Source organism: Pseudomyrmex gracilis, unplaced genomic scaffold (genome assembly GCF_002006095.1).
Source record: "Pseudomyrmex gracilis isolate BER0280 unplaced genomic scaffold, ASM200609v1 scaffold_59, whole genome shotgun sequence".
In the NCBI taxonomy this organism is placed as follows: Eukaryota; Metazoa; Arthropoda; class Insecta; order Hymenoptera; family Formicidae; genus Pseudomyrmex; species Pseudomyrmex gracilis.
This window is the reverse complement of record NW_018020643.1, coordinates 511,103-533,979: the sequence shown is the minus strand read 5'-3', so window position 1 is coordinate 533,979 and position 22,877 is coordinate 511,103. Positions and strand designations below refer to the sequence as shown.

The following is a 22,877-nucleotide window of genomic DNA, read 5'->3' as shown; positions in this document are numbered from 1 at the left end:
GTGTGTGTGTGTGTGTGTATATATATATGTTTCTCTCTTTCTCTCTCTCTCTCTCGTTCCTCTCTATGTACGGCAAATGAGCAACGCGCGAGATTCCGAGATGCGGCAAAAGGTGCAACCTCCCTCCCCATTTCTCTCTGCGCTGCCGCTACCGCCCCGCATTATAGAACAGAGAAAGAGGGGGAGAAAGAGGGACACTTTGGTAGAGTGTACAAGCGCGAGCGGGAGAGGAAGAGAGAGATAGCGGCGAGAGAAAGAGGAGGTGGGAGGAGGGGGAGGTAGACTTGGCGAGCTTGGATAGAGGAGAGGAATGGACGGTAGGATAAGATAGAAAGAGAACCGGCGGCATGACTGACAGAGACAGGATCTACGAAGGGAAAGGGGAGAAAGGGAGCGATGGTGGTGCACGAGCAGCAGAGCGACGGGAGTGCGGGGGTTCGAAAGAGAGGATGGAATATACGATGGGGCAAGAGGGAGGAGAGAGGCATATGAGACATTCCTTCAGTGAACGGGTCGGCCGAGTGTGAGTGCAAGCGAGCCGGTAAAATCGATGTGGCGAAGTGTGGTTGTGCCGCTACAGCGTGCGAAGGGTGCTCTGCTCTGTGTGTATCTCCTCTCCTCCCCCACCCCCTTTTGCCCGCCTTTCTCCACTCAGCCCCCGAGATACGTTTCCCGTGTGTGATCCGCGGTTCCGCCTTGCGGCGTTACTTTGCGCGCTCCGATGTTGTGTGATCTCGGACCAGAGAAAATCAGACATGTGAACGACATTCTTCTTTCTTTTTTGCACAGTCGCGCCGATATATGATATCAGAAGGAAAAGGTTTTCCGGCGCACGAGAGACCTTTACCTAACACAATGGTACAACTTGCTGTTATAGTCGGAAAAACCTAATTATAGTGTGTTCAAAGCTACGCGGCGTTCCTCTATTGATTTTCTCTTATAGATGAGAAAAACGTTTGGAGTACAGCGAACAATAGTAAAAAAGCATCTTCATATAAGAGATACTAGTAATAAAAATAGAGACTCATAAACACACATAAATCTGCGTACTTCTTAGAATCTAACGTACGGACAAAAGCTTTGACTGGTGGGGATTACTCATGGAAACAAAAAGGAAATCAAAAAATTGAAAAAATTTTTTAAAGAGTGAACGAGAGACAGAAAGCAATCTTTACATTGACGACAATTGAGAACTACGACAGTATCATCAGATGGAAAAACCATCGAGTCTCGTAGAAGTAAACAACGCTCGAGATTCGAATGTCGCAGTGTGGAAGAAATTCGCTTGACTTCCAGCGATCAAAATCATTGTCTAACAATAAAAGATCAGTAATGTAGTTTGAATGAGAGAGTTGAACTTTCATAAAGATCACATCTTTAAAAGTATGTTTATCGCTTGAATATACAGAACAATGCTCAATTTAAAAAAAAAAAAAAAACTAAAAAAAAGAGTAACTATGGATTTAATTAAAAGTACGTGTTAAAACACACGTAGATAATCTACGTATTTACTGAGTAACTTAAAGAGTTTTCTCTCTTATTGAACATCTGGCTTTGAAATATGCTTGTTGAGCATCTTTTTCTTCGAGCGCATATAACGCATTCTCCCAAATCATTACACGCGAATTGTAAAAATCTCGAAATCTCGCACTTGCACTCGCAACGCTTCTTTTAAATAGCAGATACCTTCGGCGACGATACCGTTTGTTACGTCTCTGCGAGATATGTTGACGACGCGTGCTTCGGCCTGTGCGATGGCGTATTAGCAAGAGAGACGTAAAGGCCGACCCCGCTGGAGGGGCGAAGCACGGAGGGGGAGATAATGGGCGAAGAGAGGGGGAAAGTATACAAGAGAACGAAACAGCGGAACGGACGAACATAACAGGTCGAGCGACCGGGCGAGCACGAGCTGTGTGTGTTTTCGACGATAGTGTTCTAAACGAGATTCTCGTGAATAAAATACAAAACAATTTTTCGAAAATATATCGAGACTCACGTGAAAATTGTTACATTGTGCGGGTGAAACATGTTGGTGCAAAAACAAAATCGTCACGAACGTAACTATATTTTACATTTCGCGTGCGTATTTTGCGCAACAACAAAAATACGGCTTGTGAACGAAGTGCCGAAGACTGAATTGTAAGAAAGTTTTGGAGAATATGCGGCTATTTGATATAAATTAGATTTAATGTTAAACAATGGTGTGTCAAATATACGAAGAAAACAAACCTCAGATCACAATCAGAAAGCGCAAATCGAAAGAAGAGTTTTTGGTTGTAGCGATGCCAGTTTGTACCGGTTTTTCTAACTGGTTTATTATTTGTATCCGATCTAATATAATTGTGTGTTCTTACGATAAGTGTGATGATTACGTTAGTGTGAGCAAATTTTTCTGAGAATGTGCGTAACAATATCCCCTTATAAGTTTTGTATCGCATAGCTGATCGGTAATGCGATAGATGCGTGATTAAAATCGACGTCACTCATTCAGGCTAACGATCATTTTACGTCGTGTGGTGTCGTAAAAACTTCGGAAGTCATCGTGTTTACGATTTTAACGTTACGATCATGATACATACGAGAGAGTGTCGCAACGCAACGACATTTAAAGTTTTATAGTGCTGCCATGTTCTATTGCAGGATATATGTAACACACAGCAATTAACAAAACGACACAAAAAAATATAACCTTGAAAACAACAGTGATTTCAATTACAATCTCTCTTTATAGACGGAAGTCCCGCGCGGTTTTATCAGTGTGTATTTCAAGAAAAAGTTGAATTTTTGAAATATATATATATATATATATACATATATAAAATATATACATTAAATCGCATTTATTTACTACTTATTTCTTGTTCACCAACTTGATCTCCCACAATTTTACCTCACCTTGTGAATAACCTGTAGATCGACGGAGACGAAGTGCAATTCAGTACCGACGAGGTATCAACCGTGCGGCGGGCGATTGTTGGTGAAGTTGCGGCAAAACAGGTCGCCATTGCACACGCGAAGCCAGTAGGGGTTTTCAACAACGCAGTTGCGAGAAACGATTGAGAGTGTGGCACAGGGAGTTCCTCCCGACCCCCTTCTTACCTCGCTTCCACCATTATTGATACGAGATGGGACCGAAGGGCAACGTCGCGGTGTTTCGGAAACCGTGACAACGTCGCGACGACGCGCGGTGGCGAGTTTCTCTCTTCCTTTTCGGAACTCCACGCCTCTGAAGCCGGAAAGCCCTTCCTTCTACCCCTTCAAGCATGAATTCCATGGAAAACGAGCGCGATCATTTCCGTACGATGGCGTTCACATCGGTGAGTTGAAGGCGAATGTTGGTATTTCGCGAGTTTTCACGTATCGTGTGTGCATTTTTAATTTTTTTTTTTTGGAATCGATACAAGCCGTTATAATAGAAAATATTTAAAAGTCGTTACTTTTTGTCCCAAGTCATAAACGTTATTGAGAGTGTTTTAATACGCGCTGCGTAAACCTCACCAATGATCTACGGTCAAGTTTTCCGTTCGGACATATTTTTTTTTGCAATTTTTCTATCAAGTATAATTAAAATTTGGTTTCTCTCCATTAAGTACAATTAAAGTCTTTATACAATTAAACATTTCAAGTAATGTATATAAATTTATATGTACATCGTAATTGTGTTTATGGTACATAGTGCAAACGTGACACATCTATATGTAATATAAACAGTCGTATAAAATACCACGAAGTTTATTAAACAGCAGTAAAAAATAGATTTGTGCAGTAAAATGAAGTATGTGTAAGTTCGAGTTATTATAAATAGCGTGGCTTCTTATGTAATCCGACATTGGAGTCATCGCGGATTAAAGAAACAATCCTGTTTTCTTTCTACGCGAATGTATACGATATTCAACGTGCGAGCGAAAACAACGCGTGAACTTCTGAACGAACTGTTTTTGAATATATAAATTAGTTATATAGCTCCGTGTCAAGGAGAAGATTAAAAAAAAAAAAAAAAAAAAAAACTACGTAAAAAAAATAGAAGTGTTCAAGGAAGTCAAGTTGTGGAACATGAGTGAGTTAAATCTCGACGTGACGTATTGTTGTCGACTAAAGCCACTTCTGCTTTGTTTTCTACTTAAACGCGTGTAAATGTCCATTCACACAGAGATAAAGACACATTTTAGATAATCTTTATCTTCGGGGCGATCGAAAAATTCATCGTTAAAATATCAGTATCTTGCGCGCAAATAAAACGCGTTTCGAAGTTTGCTCTCGATAAAAGTAACAACCGTGGTGTCTCGCGAGCGTAGCCTCCTAGACCTTGCAATGCCGCTGTTCGTAGAAAACACCAGTTGGTGTGGCGGCGACGGTGGTGGCGACAAGAGGCACGGCTGTCTGACGTGACGGCAACACAGCGTCCCACAACTCCGGCGGTATCACGCGCGCGGATTCTCCCCTCCCCGCGCGCCGCAACTCCCCACCAACGAACCCCAATAGGTCGCACACTCATTAGCCCAGTCGCGCGCGACTTCCCCTTTCCGCCCCTCCCGCTTTCCACGGTCTGCACGTCGCCGAGCGATCAGCTGGTCGGCCACGCGGCGTTGCCTCGTTGTCTTGGCTTGCGCCATGCGCGCCGCCAGCCACGCGGTTTCTGTATACGTTGCTTCAACGAGAGCCGGCAGCGGAGAAGTGTGTGTGTGTGTGTATGTGTGTATGCGCGCGCGCGCGCGCGTGCAGTAAACCTCACGAGAGGTTAGGTGCAGCCCGGCGCCCCGTGTAAACGGCGCGGCGGCTGACACGGTGCAAGGACGCGTTCGCGGCCAGATTAAGCCGCGTTCACACGGCGCAGCCTCATTATCTCGCAATTAGACGAAGCAAAAATAACGTTATTTTACTTATTAATCACAAACGTATATGTCTCGCTAATTTTAGTTTTAATATTTTTAATACTCTAATAGCAATATTTTTTGTGTTTATGACAAATCTTTAATACAATTGCAGTAAAGAAATCTAAAAAAATTCGAAGTCTATTTTTACTGATCGATGCTAGATTGATAATCTAGTGAATTGGCTATAGTGTGAGAACAGTTATAAACATGCTTATTGTGAAAATTAGGACAGTCGTGCAGACTAGATCGTAGGGTCAACGACACACGGTGATAGTTTCTACTTGCGCCGGAGAACTAGCAGAAACGTTTTACGTGAAAATATCGATCGACAAACTGAGAAAGACGATAACTCCGCGATCGAGATAAAATGTCATTGACCTTGAAATGTCAATTTATCGATCTCATAAAATTGTTCTATTTCTGTGTTGGCATTTCTCCGTTTGCCTTACTCTTTTCTCTCAGAATATAAATTTTTTTTGTAACTTCGAGTGTTTAAACGGTTCACAATGGCGCAATTCTCGCATTCTTGGCACGCCAACATGGCGTTCGGCCTACTGAGCTGCAATTGACAATTACAAAAGATTTCGTTCCTATGATCAAATGATCTTAACATATTACAGCTAGAATTTTGATTCTACGTAACAATTTCCGAGGAACGCGAGAAAAAAAAGGGAGAATTGTATTTCGTAACTTAAAATCAAATCTTTCACTGTACACATTTTTGAAATTGTCACCTGCAAAATTTTGAAATCGATATTATACGGCAATATTCTTGTATGATAAAGCACCGTTGCAACAAAATATGACGTATGTTCCGAATATAATCGTTACCCGTCGGTGCCGATTTATAACCGCGAGAAAAGGGTCATGCGCGAAAGGATTACAGAGTCGTCACTTTCACCAAGATAAGAATTACCAACCCACACGAGTGGAGCAAGAGAAACACACAAAAAATTTTCCAATGCTACCGACATGTAATTTCTACTTAACGTGTTAACTGCGGTCGTTTTAACGCTTGTTCCCGGAATATTCCGTGACCCGCAATTAAAGTGTTAAGACAACGACCGAGATTCCATCGAGAGCCAGCATAGCGAGCCGAGTAATACGAAGGTTGCCGATCCTGTGCGACGAACTTCGTCGATGATCGCCGACACTCGGTTGGCACTAGAGGGTGTGCGATGATGAGCACCGCTCATTGTGAAAGTTACAACACAACCGCGACTCATTCCCGCAGGTCAATAGCGCATTACATTGCGATATGATCTCTCTTTTTTTCTTTCTTTTTTTTTTCTGCGTATATTTCTGTCGCTCTTGTCACACATTTAAACCAAGCGCGAGGTGTAACGCAGATCTTTGTCACCCATTAAGGCTAGTTTACACCGTACAGTTTGCAAATAAAAAAAAAAGAGATTTTTTTCTCGCACTAATAGAATCAGCAAATTTGAGAGCAAATGCAAACAAACATCAAACATTGACAACAATAATGCAATCGCGTGAATGGCAAGTAAAAATAATGTGTCGACAAGGAGAATTCGCAATCTTCTAGTTCCACCTAGGAATCGGAGCATCCGGCAGTGGCGCTACAGTTAGTCTCTACGATATTCATCATGTATCTCTTTTTGTGACCGCATTTAAAGCCCCGCAAGACACACGCAAGACGAACTTTCCGTGGCGACACGCATCGTTTTTTTTTTTTACATCAATCCTGTCTTTGCAATTATGTAATATTAACAATCGAAGATGTTTTTCGGATTTGAACCGCGTTATAGTGTCTTTTTTATACCATACTATAATAAAAATGACACTAACGCAGTTCAAATCCGAAAAACATCTTCGAAAGTTAAGACAACACACCGCGAAAACATCGAATATCAATTATGCAATATGTATCCAATCTCTCGTGACATCACAAACAAACTTATATCTCGATACTGACTGTCATAACGTGATCTCTTAGGTGCTTCGTTAGTGTTTTGTACCTAGAGACATCAAAACAATCGAAAATACATCTGGCACAAACTGAAGAATTTAAATCTACTTAACGCGCGCCATTTATCTTTCTCAGAGCAGAAAAAAAAGAAGCAAAAAAATATTCTTCTTTTAACCACACAGCTACGAAACGCGAGTGAATCTCACACATAAAATGGCCGTTCTCCTGTAAAGCGAAATTCCGAAACGCGAGCACCTATTTCTAGGCCGACCCTCCTCCTATCGACACCTTGCGAAATGACTGATTGTGCGTAAATTGGTATTGAAAAAAAGATAAGACTTATCGTCACAATGCGCGCAGCAACATTGTCGAACGTGTGCTACATATTTGCGGTTTATTAATATACAGCACATGTTCCTTCGCGTAGCGCATAAAAAAAAAAGTTTAAAAAGACATATTGCAAAACACATACACGCCAATTTATGTGTTCATGACAATTAGCGATTTAAGCTCCGAACAAACACTTTTCAAATCTACCGTGATCTTTTATGGTATAACAGTTACTATGATCAACACGGTGATGACTTTGCGAAAAAGAATGTCGGGAGAATGTTGACGTTAGGTCAGCGTTTTTGTTCCAGATGACAGGTTTATACATCCTGTGCGCTCCCAGAGCATTTTTCGAACAGCATACACGCTACCCCACATCGAAAGGATTAATAAGGCGAGTCTCTCGTTTTGATTTCAAAAATACCGATTGAAAGATCACGTCTGGATTTTTTCTTTCGCGCAGTTTTCGCGCAATTCTTAACACGCAAATCCTTATCCCTAGCTATTGTTTAGCGGATTAATGTATCTTTCTTCTTTTTCACGCAACTTGTTCCGAAACAGCAACGGCAACATCTCATTTCTAGGGACATCGTTCATGTGCGATTCACTCTCTTGATGACTCATCGGATCCGAGAATACAAGTGTCTACATTCCTCGTAAGCTTCATGTCCACCAACGACAGGCAATGTAACAGTCAGGGTGGGGCTCGGTGTGGTCACACGGACATCGGGCAAACACTTAACGTAGGTAGATCAGTAACGATCGAAAGCCGGCTCTAGTTCCTGCACGTGGCACTAGGTGGTCGCCGGGAGCTCCCTGTTCAGGCGGACAGAAAAAAGCGGATACGCGCGCGGATGCTGTGTGCGTCCGACTTTATCCGCGGAGAGGCGCAATGCACTACTACCGTACATGTACGAACTGCGCGATTACAGTCTGCCTGTATGCGGGAATCGATTGAAATGAAGCGACAATGATAATTAATGAGCGAAAAATTGATGTGGTAACATATCACGCTTACTTATCCGCCGTATCTTATCACTTTCCTCATTGTGCGTGCTCTGTTGCTCAAGTAATTACACGGCGGAAATAAAAGATCCGCGGAAAAGAGTGACTTTGTTCTCTGTCTACTTCCGGTAAATTTCAACGAAATGAACAACTCGTTGCGCACATACATAATCGATTATTTCACACCACAAATGTTGTGTGTACAGTAGTACGACAAACGAACGGTCGCGATAAGAAAATATTGACGTGACTTTAAACCAAAAACGTACTGTAGTGCAGTATTGTCAATAGTTGTAACGTGTTAAATTGTTGACTCTTTTTTTAAAAAAATACAAATTAAACAAGAAAACGGTGACTGACTCATCGTTTACAAATCGAATCGACACAATTGTGTTCCGAGCAAGTTCGAACAAGTTCAATTTTTACGAAATTCGAACAGGGAAGACGAATTCGTTCTATTTTAATTACGTCAGAAATGTCGATTTACGTTTTAATCTATTACCGATATCTATATCTAGGTTATAGATAATCTTAAATCTCTCCGCGCCCCGTGGTTCGATATCTATTATTATACAAACTTCGTGAAACATGTAATAGTTTCTCGATCGTATCGAATTAGAATGTTCTTTTACATGTTGTACGGTCTGAAAATTGATGCACGCCAGATACAAACTTCAAAAAACTGCGACAAATTAATATTCTTGTGACTGATAATATAAGATCATCTGACCTCTTACACGTGGTCATCGCTCGATCCTCCCTCGCGTCCATCTTCGAGTTAGTTGACTCATAACTCCACCAATTAATAAATTGTAATTTTATTGCATCTCACTACTGTATTCGTGTGCACAATTACTTTCAACTTCGCAACACTTCTCGAATCAGAACACTAAAATGCCACGTGTGTTCAGATGACAAAGTGTATCTACTTTTGGGAAACGGAAATGTAATCATAAAACCATGCGTTAGAAAACTATCCAATCAGATAGAAGCGATCGAAACGTATAAAGTGCTGCGATGACTCGAAGTTTAAGCTAGTTTCGCAACAAACTGAAACGGTCGGTAACTTTTGCTAGTCCTTGCGGTCACGTATTATTCCTCGACCTATAAGAATTCAGATTTTGGATTACCTGCGTAAACCGACCTTTTCTTTGTTCTTTCTGTGTGCATTATAATGCAAGTCAGACGCTTTATTTAGACAGTAGAAGAACTACTGTCTTTTTTTTCATTATTACTGCTTTAATTCATCATACAAACGTCTTTTCGACATTTTTTCTCGGTCACAGAGATTATCTTATTACTCAATTCATTATCAGAATTGATATTTTACGTTCTCTTTTATTGCTATTCTCCTAAGTGATCTTTAATAATACGAAATTTTTATCTCTAACACACAGCATATTTTAATTCATTAACAAAGTTATTAAATGTGTGTTAACATTTTATATATATTGAAGATAAAATAAGAAAAGTCTTAAATAAATGTTGCTCGAAGCAATTATTGATACTATTAGATGTGTACAAATTCGTTTTTAATATTTTTCTGTGATGTTTATTTTTTCAAAATCAACAATATACTTATCTAATCTTAATTCGTCGGCCTTAAGTCATTAATCTTATCTTATTTATCGAACAACCGGTAATCTCGTCATCAAAAGATGCTTCGAACGTCAAGCACTGGAATATTATATTTTTATACATCACTCGTACACACTTTTCTTATCTATCCAGAAACGCGGTCTATAAATATAAGTATTTTATTATTCATGTATGTGTTTTCTTGAACCAGTGGGTCAATCGAATACCAGTGGAAGAACGCTCGAGTATCAAAGCGTTACAAGCGATACTTGGACGTACACGTTTCTATCCGCCGTGGTGCTGCTGCTGCTGCTGCTGCTGACGACGCACAGGAGTGCTGAGCGGAGCGGGCGAGCAGCAGCACGTGAGGCGCGAACGAGAAGGCGACAAATAATTTCCCTGTCTGTTTCGCTCCACTACTCAGACGTCGATATATCAGCAGTCGGCGAAAGAAGTTCAATGTGGCGGTAAAAGCAGACGGTAATGCAGATTGCGGGCTCTGGGCGTCTCCCGTTACCACATTGCATCGCACAGTGCACATCTCTCGAGAGTGCTCCGTCCGTTCGTCTCGTTGTCGACCACCCATTGGCTACCACCGCTTCTATTCGCTCACCATTTCCAGGATTCCTCAACCAAAGATGAATCTTCTAACAGTTCAAAACCGAAACCCGTGGACGTAACGAGGCAGATCCCACAAGGTGCCTTTTATGAAGATTCATCTGCGAACACCGTTGAGAGATTTCTATGCGTTTTCAGATAATCTGTTAACACTTCAGCTTGACGAAACCAAACTCGTTCGAACGATAAAATTGATTAATTAATAATCATTATTCTTCGATAATAACTTCAACCGCTTTGTTCTAACGTGACAACTACTTAATTTACGTTATCAGAAAACGACTTGTAATTATTAATTTTCTAGAAAATATTGTGACAATGCTCGATGTAAAAGGTTTCTCGTCAGAGTTCGAAATTCTTCGCAAAACACCCGAAGAAGAGAAGACGCGAGAAGACGTTGAGCTGAAGAATGAGCTGCGATTCGTAAAAGTCATGGGAGCAAACGATACCAGTTTTGAAGTTCCAAGAACCGCTGTAATGAACACATCGGGGAAGGTTGGAAAAACACTAACTGCGCACACTGCGCGACAGGCACGCGAGAGATTTCTCAGAAAGAAGATTCTACTCTCACAACAACGTGTGTATTCGGCGTTCTCAAGGTTGGTAGGTAGGTATGTAGAAACCTTCAATACAATGCGCATAGTGCTCACTTACTATCGAAAGGATCAATACAGGGGACATGCACCGGTCTGCTTGCTTGCTTGCTTGCTTGCTTGCTTGCTCGCTTGCTTGCTTGCTTGCTTGTCTGCCTGCCTGCCTGCCTGCCTGCTTGCGTTCATGAATCTCCCTTGCCTGTAAAACTGTAGGTCACGCAGCGCCTTCGTGGGATATAACATTTCGAAGGAAGTGAGAATCCTTCGAGAAGGGAATACTACTCGTTTAAAAGATATCGATTGCGAGTCTGCGCTATTGTTTGTCACATAAGTTTGGTAAAGCGACTATGGAATATTACTGAGCTCTCACTTTCTCTGTCTCTATTTGTAGATAATAACTAATGATTTAAAGTGTGACATTAAATAGTTTTCCATTTCCAAGAGTTGTCGAGTGAAATTACCGTATCTCTAGAAAGTAGCCATTTTTTGATCGAACAAAACTGCGAATCTTATTACGGAAAGAGATAATCGAGTTCGCGTCGAAAAATTCAAATTAAAAATTCATCTTCGATATGCAGAATTGTTTTGTTTCGAAAACTATCGGCTCGCGCACGAGCGTCGTTCGATGTTCGCGGTGAACTCTGTATTATCTTCGCGATCGCGAAAAGTGTGAGCACGCCGTGAGCTGTCGAGTTGCCCAGCTATCGAGTTTCTTCGAAGCGCGGAACGGAGAACAAACGGAGGTCACCCTACCAGGGGTGTACCATCGGGACAGTGCCCTTTACCCTCCTCGGCCAACCACGTCCCGTAATCGGAGGAACTCGGCAGCACTCGTGTGTTCTCGCAAGACTACAACACGACGAGAGAAGGACGAGGCTCGCGAGGAACAATCTGCAAATTCGTTCGCACCAGCACTGCCAACCGTGCCTAGAGTCCGCGGGTGTTTCTATCTAACGCAATTACACCACAATATGTGTGCGTGCGCGTTAAGTATCTCGCGCAAAATATATGGATGTTTTAAAAATACAGAGATACAAAACCGCGAGCTGTTTAAAGTAATCTTCCCAACTTGACCGTCTTTGACAATATTCATGAAGATATTTAAAAAGTGTGAGTCATCATACAAATATTTTCTATCAGTACGTGTTAGGGATAGGCGTTATGTCGTAACGTGTGATTATGCTCGTTTTCCTATACACCAGAACGGTACCTCGACGTGTATAACGACGGCTGAGAAATATTCTCTCGTGCTTGATGGATATATTTTTCGTTACCATCTCGTATGTCCCTCATTGAATTCTATCGCACACTGCGTGTGCCAAACTCCCTGCCGGATAAACAGATTAATATGCGGTAAAGCGGCGCGTGTATTATGCGCAATGAATTTTCGCTGGCCTTCGTCCGCGAAGATCTCAAGAAGTCTTTCCCCGCTCTCTCTCTCTCTCTCTCTCTCTCTCTCGCACCGCGAGATACCCCACCGCCCCGCTTCATTGTTCAGTCGGCCAATCACGCCCACGGCTAAGGAGAGCTTGCGGCATCGCGCGTGGCGCTCGTGCGTTCTCGTCCGACGGACGAGACGGCCCGGTTAGGCCGAATTCGCACGAGTTCGCTACCGAGCAAGCGGCCGAACGTTATATAGGTGAGGGGAGAGGCGGGTGAGGAGCGAGGCGGGAAGGACAGGGTAGAGACGGTATAAAGGGAGAAGTATGGAAGTCGAAAGATCACACAATGAAGAGACGAAAAAAACAAAAAAGGGAAGAAGAATCTGCGTGCTACAGTCAACTCGAAAGACAAAGCACACGTACGAAGAACAAAAAGAATCGACACGTACAAACGCAATCCATATAAAGTTAACTATCAAAACGGAACTATCCAGGAGGTTTATTCAATTCCCGTATAGAGGGATACAAAGTAGTCCGTGAAAAGTGTGTTTTCGGTGCCCTCGGCACCGATGTCCCGCGTTTGAACGATCAGGAAAAGGGATAAGAGGGGAAATACCCTTCCTATAGTCTGCTAATAGTGTGAAGCCAAACCAGATTGCTCTTTCTCTTTCTCTTTTCTCCATCTCCTTCACAGATTGAAATTTCAGAATATTTTCAGTTTCTTTCGAAACTTCTTTTAAATATTTATTTAAAAAAAGTTATTTACAAAAAGTCGAAGTATAGGAACCATTAGTGTGTTTTAGAAACTGATAATGTTAAAACTGTTTAATATTTCCAACTGATCTACGCGTGTCGTGACATATTATCGCTGGACAACCGAGCAGAATCGTTTTGTTCTTTTGAGCGTGACGCGCAAAAGTGCGCGCTTAGTTAGGCGTGACTCGGGCAAAGTATTACCACAGACGACGCGCGCGAACCAGAAATTCAATACATAACTAGGCCAACAATCAGGACGGAGAAAGGAAATCACTAATCAAGTGTGATTAATCAAGGTTATCAGTAGTTCAACCTATCTCGAATTGTTCGATTAGATGTTCTGTTATCACATTCTCGTTGTGCGCTAGCAAACACGGCATTTCTGTTATCGGATGCGGCTGCTTAGCCGAGAGCCGGAGCGGCACAAGATCCGTCGCCCTCAGCAGTTATGTTCTAAGTGGCGAGAAGCGGAGTAGCGGCGCGCGGCAGGTGCAGCTGACGGCGCGGACAAGACGCGAGAAGAGGAAGGGAGGGAGGGAGAGAAGAAAAGAGAAAGAGAGCGCGAGGGGAGCGTGTGCACAAGTGGGAGGGAGAAGAAGAGCGTGCTTTCGGCTTCTCCCGACGCGAAACGACGCGACACGATCGTCGCCGCTCGACTAGACGGCGGGCGCGTAGTGTATATAAATAGGCGGCACGTCGACCGACCGTCTGGTCTCTCACCGGTGTTACGCTATTGCATGCACGCCACTTGTGTGCTACAGGCGCAAGAGGGGTGGTTTTCTCGTATCGACTCGTGCCCGTGCGCGCCTCTGCATTACCGACAATGACGACACGCAGAACGACCGTCCGGGCCGGGCCTTCGGGAAATGTACCCCCCTCCCCCCCCCTACCAGGATCGAAATATATTATCGTATGCAAGTGCCAACGGATCGTCAATCAATTTCGGTAGCATTCGGTGTTGTAATATTTAATATTTCGTACACACAAGTTATACAATATAATTTACTGCGATTTGTTTCTATATTTGCACAAAACAGTGTTGTTTTTACAAAACACGTAAAATGTTTTGTTGTGCCAAGAAAAGAATTAAGTACTCTTAATATTTTTCAAAATGTTTAAAATAAATTAGTGTGATAACACGTAAATAACTAAGTCCTTATTTCACGTGTTTATAATTTAGAAAAAATTACAATACGTCTTATCTAAGAAACGATATTACGGAACGGTGCTTTTCTCACAGCCTATCTTTAATGCAAAACTATAGAAACTTATCAATCTCAAAAAAACATGTTTCTCACGTTTAATATAAATTTACTTTTGTAACATAAATTCTTCTTACTGATTAATATAGCAGAGAATTGAAAAGTTTCAATGATTCAGAGCGAAAAACTTCAGCGATCAATAGTTCGCAGAACTATCGCACCCACATCTTTACTTTCGATACGTTTATTAAAACAAATTTTTTTTACCGTAAAATAACGATTATCTTATCAAAATAAATTCATGCTTTCTCTTTCGCTCCAGAATAGATTGAAACATCTCACTTGCACTTTGGAATACTTGGAATACTGCACATGCTTTCCATATGGAAGTAAAACTAAGATAATGAGAGAGACAAGCAGGGAATATTAAACATTATCGATTAGAAAACAACGATTTTAGAGAAGGCTATTTTAACGACAAAAATATTAAAGCAGTCCGTCTTGGTCGGACGAAGTGAGTAATTGAACCATAAAGAAATACAAAAAGATGTATAAAAAAAAAAAAAAAACAGAATTACGATCAAACAGGAAGAGTCACGATTGGTGGCCCGATAATGCATTGGGTCCAATTAGCGTGCGTAACGCTCATGTTGGTACTGAACTCGCGCAACTGCATTACGATACACACTAAGTACGCGCACATTGTTGCCAGATTTTTTACATCACGTGTCTCCGCTGTTCCGATTAATCGCGAGCGACGCGACATGGTGCTTGCGTACGCCTTAAAAGTGTCCGAAGGCCATTACGTAAGCGTCGATTACGTTCTTGCTGTATTTCGTTCTGCGATATCTTGTTATTGATCCCTGATTTTCAATTTTTTTTCCAAGAGATTGAGAGAGATTGAGAGAGAGAGAGAGAGAGAGAGAGATCTGACGCTCTTATTGCGAGACAAAAAAAAAATACAGACTTCTGGAAACAATTCTTGAACTGCTTTTAGTATTGACGGGAGACACGAATCTCCGCCATTGCTTTTCGTTAGGCGTAAAACGTAACCACCATGTTCGGTGTGTGTTGCGAAGAACACACGAGAATCATTAAGTAAAATTAGGTCGATTATCGTCGATGGTGCGCGGAAGATTGAAACAGATAACGTTAAATAAATACTTTCGTTGTTAACTCACACGCGCGCTATCGATACGACTCAAGCCGAAGTCTCGCTTTCCGGCGATGACCCGGCCGTAGTGCTTGCAGCAGAGCGGAGCCTGGACATATCGTAGTGATTGGGATCAATACGTTTAACCACACTACCACGCAATAACACCCCTGCTCGTCCCCTTTCGCCTCCATCGACCTCACTCTTCGTTCGTCTCGCCCTCCACCTCTCGTTTCCGCACCTTCCATCCGCTTCGCCTCCGTCGACCTTGCGGCGAATTCTTTCGTGTACCACGAAAACTCGCGTTAAGTCGCGTAGAAGTAAATTTATTTAGTTTACTGTTTCAAAATCATTTTCAATCGATTCAGAATAAAATCTAGAATGTATACACATGCATATATTCATAGAAATGTACACGGAAAGTGAATAAGAGAGACCGCGAACTCAATTTAAAATAATACGATTTAGTCTTAAAAATCGCCTTACAATAGAATTTTGCAACAGATATAAAATTAAATTTAAAGAACGAAGCACAGACGAAGAGAAAGGGCAAAGAGAAAGAATGAGAGAAAAGAATTAGGGCAGAAAGAAAAAAAAATAGAAGAAAGGTTTAACAGTAATTGGTTAATAAGAGAAACGCAAATATTCATGAAATACTTAGAAAAGATTTCGCTGTTCATAGAAAAACCGCGTTTCTCTCGCGCTACGGTCATAACATGACTTGTAAATACAAAGATTCAAACGTGCAAACGTTTGCAAGCTAAGCGTACTAACAAGAGACTTGTAACATCATTACTTCATTTACATTGACACCTTCGATCAGAGATGTAAAGATAATATTAACACAAGGTGAAAATTAATTATCTAAATAAAGGCACAATTTGAAGTAACTGTTATCGTGAAATAAGTGTAATAACAACACCGCGATATATAAAATTTCTGATTGATTGTGTCGCGGATATCATTTTGTTTTTTTTTTGTTCTATAGAGTTTGTATTTCGCGCGCGCACGATCGCACTTCTAAATCCATGTTTTTTTTTCTTCGTATATTGTGCGTTAATAATGCATAGGCGGTTAATTAACACCATTAATGAACAAATAGATAATGAGAATGGTTAATTTGACCGAGAGCGTTTGGCGACCGCGTATTATTACCCGAATCTCTTATTTACGGCGGAATCCAATCGAACGCATTGGCGCGGCCCATTAGCGAGTGCGGCTCTGATACGTTCTCTAAATCAGGAACTGCCGTATTTCCGGCTCGGTATATCGTTTGTGTTGGTCGATAAGTAGATTATTAATAACTCGTAAGCGCGATATTTATTCCCCAGCAAATTCTCTACTCCAATTTTTGCGCGTAATTAATCACAATTATTCCACCACCAGATATTTCCCTCTCTCTTTCTCTCACCTCCGCGCCATCGGGGTTCAAATATTCAAATAACCCGAATTAAACACAGAATGAAAACAGACGCGACAAGTAGGGTAAAACGCGCTTCCCTCCCAAATAGAACCCAGTCACAATCGGACATAACGTACGAAACGGACGCGTGACGGCTGCGATCGAACGCAATTATAATTGGACGCGATATAAAACGAGAATAACACGAGAAATTGCACATTCGAGAAGAGAGTCCCAAACAGTCTATAACCGTACAAATTATTGGACTACAGTTGTTTTCGCAATCTGTCGGTCTTGCAACTTTTATGCGTTATCGGTTTCACTGCGTCCAATTTTATTTGACTGTGTGTTCATTTAGTGGATCTATTTCGCCCGATCTCTTTTTCTGCGTCGTCTTGTTATTCTGTACGTACGCAAGTAAATCCATGTTTTTTTCTTTTTTACGTTCGTAAGTCGTAACACAACGCTCATTACATAGTCTCTCTCTCTCTCTCTCTCTCTGTCTTGTTTCGTGAATAAAAAATCGATTTTCAAAGTTGAAAAGAGAAAGAACACAAAAGTGTCTCGTGCAACGCGCGGTTTATAAGCGTGGGGGTGGGATTTAGACGCGCGGACAGAATTATTCGCGCGGCACTCGCCGCGTTTCGAGACGGTCGGGAGCCGCCATATTGTTACCGGATGCATTCGCCAGAAGACACCCACCGCACTGGTATACCAACTCTAGACGCTAACTTTATACCTATTAAGGTCTAGGATCGATAGCGGGTATGTACTACATATACGTCGCACACGTACTAAATACTATATATCGCATGCACGCGATGAACGAGAGCGGAGCGACTGAAAAATCACTAACGAAAGAAGAAACGGTTGACGATTTTTACCGTGTTATGTATATAACTCTCGATATGAATGGTTTCGCTGGTTTGTCGCGCGTCCCAAGGGAGAGTACGCGCGTCCACACAATTACCGTCAATTAGGCGGTGTGCGATATACAAGTGAATAAATCGAGCCGATGAAAATCTCGAGCACCGCATGTAATATTACCAACTTAATATTGTCCCGCGCAATAAACATACAATGCGGAGCGAGCTCTTGAAGCCGTTGCTATTATGCTTGACGACGATGTTACTGTGTGCACCACAGACCATACGCCGATGAAGCGACAACACAGTGCGACGAAAGCTCGAACGATTATTGCCAACCTGACAACAGCGTTCTACAATATCTCCTTGTTCGAGCATCTCGCACTTTAATTCTTTCGCCAGCATGCGCAGAACGCAGAACACACAAAAGCATCACAAAGCGTTAATCGGAATAATTTCAGATTTTTACGGATAACAACATCTTCGATATTATCGTCTTAAAAGTCTTTGTTAATAATGCGCAATCAATTCTCTTTTCTGATCGTTTAGGGAACTTGTCAAGTTACTTAAAAAAAAAAAAAAATAAATAAGTGAAGAAAGATATTTATATACATGCAGACGTATAGGTAGATTAAATAGCGAGAGTGTGTGTCAGTTTTGATTGTTGCATAATAGCAGAATAATAGTGAAAGTAACTGATTGATCAAGACAGGCTGCGAAGCGGATCAGTGGGATTTAAGCTCCTTATTGGATTACAATAGAACTTATCAAGAGTCGGACGATATCTGCGTTTGGGCTATTTCGACAACGACAACGACAACGACGACGAGGACGAGGACGACACGACGGGCGTCATAATACCCAAAGTGCAAAACAAACGATAAAATAATAACGGAAACTGTCCACAAGCTTCGGTGTTCTCTATATTTAGTGGATTGTAACCTTATTTCTGTACAAAAATTGGCTGTCTGCCAATTGTACTTTTTATTTTCTCATCGAAACGCTAAATTCTTCGAAATTTATGCAAAAAACCAAAATCGACGTCAACAATCAGTTTTAGCCGCGAATAAGGATTCGGTATCAATGAGGATTAATTAAAGACCGTTTGACTATAGGATACGGCAAATGAATGCTTCTACACATAGTGATACATACTGTTGTAACTTACATGGAGAACGTCGGGTTTCTATGCGGACTTTGGGCAAATGGAATCGACAGAGAGTGGAAGAAGGGAGGGGAAGGGGGTTGGAAATGGATATATATACATATATACAGAGTGCTGGGCTCCTCTCGATCGATCCTCGAAGGATGTGGAGACCAACAGAGGTGACTCTGAAAGAGAGAGGCGCAGAGTGAGTGAGTGAGTGAGCGAGCGCGCGCGCGTTAGAGAGAGAGAGAGAGAGAGAGAGCGAGGGAGAGAGAGCGAGAGCAAATGAGAGAGACAGAGAAGAGAATGAGAGAGTAAGCGAGGGTAGGAGGAGGAAGGAGTAATAGAAGAGAGGAGAGCAAGAGACTCGTCCAGAAAATAACTAATAGGGGTGGGGTTGCAAGAGACGATGCGGATGTGAGCGGATGTGGCGAGGAAGACAGAGGAGCAGGGGAGGAGAGGGGGAGGTTGGTTGGAGGAATGAGTTAGATAAGGATGAGAATATTGGGCCAAGTGGAAGGGAAACGAAGGGATGATGCTCGCGCTTGGAAACTACCTATGCCGTCGTCGCGCCGGTACGAACAGTACTGCAAAATGTCGGGTACCTACGGATTCCTTCCGCGGCTCGTGTATACATCGGGTGTTCCGGAAAGAGAGACAGAACTTTAGCGTCGTTCCGAATGTAACTTCGATGAAGAGAAAAATGAACGAAAGATGTTACAAAGACGATCTTGATAATCGCATGTAAAACGCGAACTTGATCTCATTTGAGCGAGATTACGACTGAATTAGCAACGCGAATTTGTTTTGTCACAGGTAACCAATTCGAACATCCATGTTTTTTTTTCAAGGTAGTTTTTGAAAGTGTGACACACACACACACACACACACACACACCTCGTCAAAAGAGACTCGGCGAACGATGGATCGTAACACTTTCAAAACATCTTGCAAAATCTGCCAACAGTCGCGCGAACGATCGTAAGATCCAACAATGAAACAATCGCGTAATCGTATAACGGGGATGCTATACGAAGACTCGATTCGACATTGTATAAATAGCACGGACTTTTACGGCCGCCTAGGGTCTCTACAAATAGGGGACCGGCGTTGTATGAACGGTTAGTAGATAAGCGGTACTAGAAGACAGGCGGCAACAACTCGGGGTCTTACTTCGGTTTAAAAAGACGCACGGCAGGTATAAATTTTTGCCGTTGGACTCCGACCGAACGGCAAACCACCAATTCTCCTTTCTTTCGCATATGTATGTACCTAAAAATATACATATATGTATATACATATATAAACGTACAAGAGAAACACATAAGACAAACACGTATATGAAACGTACAACTTTGTACGGAGTACAAAATCATCGAGCTTGGACTTTCGACTGACAGATTTCGAATCGACGAGATCTCTGTTGATAAAAAAACATTACCATTCTGTTTACTCTTTTCTAGCAAGAAATTGCGCGAGGAATGATATTTCGTAATAGATACATAAAAAAAAATGATTGGCATTAAGTTATTTGAAAAAACACGCGTTTAATCGGAAACAAGAGAAAATCTCGACATTTTTTTTTTTTTTTTTTGCTACGCAAGAAATCGGAACGTTAACCGCAACGCAAGAAGCTCTCCGGGTGCCTTTGATGCGTGCTGCATCATCGCGCAGTCGCGTGAGTGTGGGTGAAACTGCGTTTTATGCGCGCACGCATACTCAGCCCGTCCTTCGATGAAAGAACGAAAAAGGACAAGTCACGGACAAAGAGACACACGCGAATCGGCAAAACGGTTTCTTTTTAAACGAATTCCGAGATACAATCTTTTTTTTTCTTTTTTCAGAGAAAAAGAGAATATTTCGGAAGAGAGCGAAAACGAAAATAGTTGCGCGCGTATTCACATCAATCAAAATCTCGAACCGGTTGAGGTTCTTGGGTGTTGTCGCAAAAGTAAACGCGCGCCGCCGAGCGTTTTGATTATCCCGACGCGAGGAGATCAATGGCGACCCTGGGACAAGTCGAGAGTTTGTACCGCGAGCGAAGCATATACCTGAGAAAATAGCGCGCTGAGTGTGGAGGTGCATCGATATGTTGTAGGTGTATAGGCCACTTACGCGAAATCTTAAGCGGCCTTCACGCGCGGATGTCCTTCTGTTAACGTCCGTAAACGAGGCGATTCCTCAACAAACCGAATTAAAACGCGTTTGAAAAAAACAATCCGAGCAGAAAAAAATCCAACTGTGCGTAGAGAATTAAATACATGAGGTGCGCGATCGAAAAACAGACGAATGGTAAAACGCGGTAGTAAACACAGTCGGTAATACGACAAGTTGACACTGAGACACAGAGAGAGTACCGGCCGTGACGTCGCCAACCATGTGAGAGAACCCTTAAATGCGAAGCGCGCTTTCTACCCCACTCTCTTCTCCTCTCTCTTCTCACTCTTTCTCTTTCCTTTTTCCTCCCACCCTCTTTCTTTCTCTTTCTCTTTCTCTCTCTCTCTCTCTCTCTCTCTCTCTCTCTCTCTCTCTCTCTCTCTGTCTCTCCAGACTCAGTGGACGAGCGAGAGCGCGCGTTGGGCTCGCGCACTTGACTGCCGTACTCTAAGTGAGAGCGCCACGTGACGTCGTCGCACTCGACCCCAGTCGCTGTGCTTCCGATAGCACGCGGCGGGCCGATTGAACGGCGCGCCGCGATTGGCCACACCTTTTCGTGCGACCGTAGCCGCTTCGGATGCATATATACTACATAATAACGTGCCGCGGCTCTTGATACGCTCGCGCTGATGACGGTTGAAGATGAGCCGGAACAGACATACGTACGGACGGATGACACGACGACGCGCTGGATGTGTGTGACGGGATGCAAAATGCACGCGTTGCTACTAAATGCGCGCGGAGACCTTACATACGAGTACGCCTTACATGTGACCTGGCAACGTTGCCGGTCGGTCGGTCGGTCGGTCGGTTGATCGGTCGATCGGACGTGTACGCATGGTTAGGTGGAACCTAAAAGACATATCCTTTGCCCTTCTTTCAACAACTCTCGAAATTACACTCTTTCTTTATCTTTCTCAAAATTATTCCTGGAATATCGAGTAGATAATATTTATCATTAAGTAACTTGTACAGCTGGACGATTATATCTGGACTAAGAGAATCAAAGTAAGAACCGATTACCGATAATGATCGGTAAGTTTCGAAGATGAAGATGTTAAAACCAATGGGCGCGCGTTATTGTCATATTTATAACATTGCGCGCACAGTTAGATTTATTCTTTCTCTTTACGATTGTCGTTTTGTTCTGATCTAACGTTCTATTCTCTTTTCTGCGAGAATGATATTTGCTCGTCGATATTCTCCTCGTCGACATTACGTCATCGAGAGAGGCGAATACTAATGTCTGAATAAATGCAAGTGCGATCGATATAGGCGGATCGTCGTAAATATTACATTATACGCGGACAAGCAAGTTTCTCATTTATATTACATCGACACGTAATATATCCCCTCTACAGGATGTCCCAGAAAAAGTTATTTCTGAAGGAGAAATTTTATATGTGTTGAAACTCTCTCTCCCTCTCTCTCTCTCTTTTTCTCTTTGCACCGGAAGGGAAGTTCTTTCCGTTCTTACAGAATCAATACAAAGCGTGGTATTGTATAATTACTTTTATGAACCAAACTCTTTGTATTCCAATTTACGCACTCGGGACACTCAGTATATCGCGATGTCGTAATTTGCCGAAAATAGAACCGACGTGTATACAAATGAGTCGTCTTCGAGTGAAAAGAAGAACTAGTATCGTGATGTGTGATCAAATCGATCCGTCGGAACGGATTGTACAGTTATATCGGTCACAACTGCGGACGTACTTTAAATTTAACGGAATATTTGATGTATTTACTTTACGTGCTGAGAAATGAGAAATATATCGCTATCAACGCTAATTGATAAAATGTCGCATATTTTTTTAAGGAAGATTGTTCGTTTCTTGCACGCGCATGTTAATTGCGCGTTGAGATATTTAATTGCTCAAGGAA

At 42.2% G+C, this 22,877-nt stretch overlaps 1 protein-coding gene across 7 annotated transcripts in view; it reads right to left on the bottom strand.

The window, feature by feature from the left end:
- Positions 1-22,877, bottom strand: part of LOC109854078 (serine/threonine-protein kinase tousled-like 2) — a 43,133-nt gene that overhangs the window by 10,217 nt on the left and 10,039 nt on the right. Inside the window, exon 1 of one of the 7 annotated variants that reach the window (XM_020426809.1) lies at positions 2,896-3,054. The exons of the other annotated variants lie outside the window; for them this stretch is intronic. The gene's annotated coding sequence lies outside the window, so the exon portion shown is untranslated. Of the gene's footprint in view, positions 1-2,895; positions 3,055-22,877 lie in introns of those variants that run through there. 7 annotated transcript variants of the gene reach the window in all.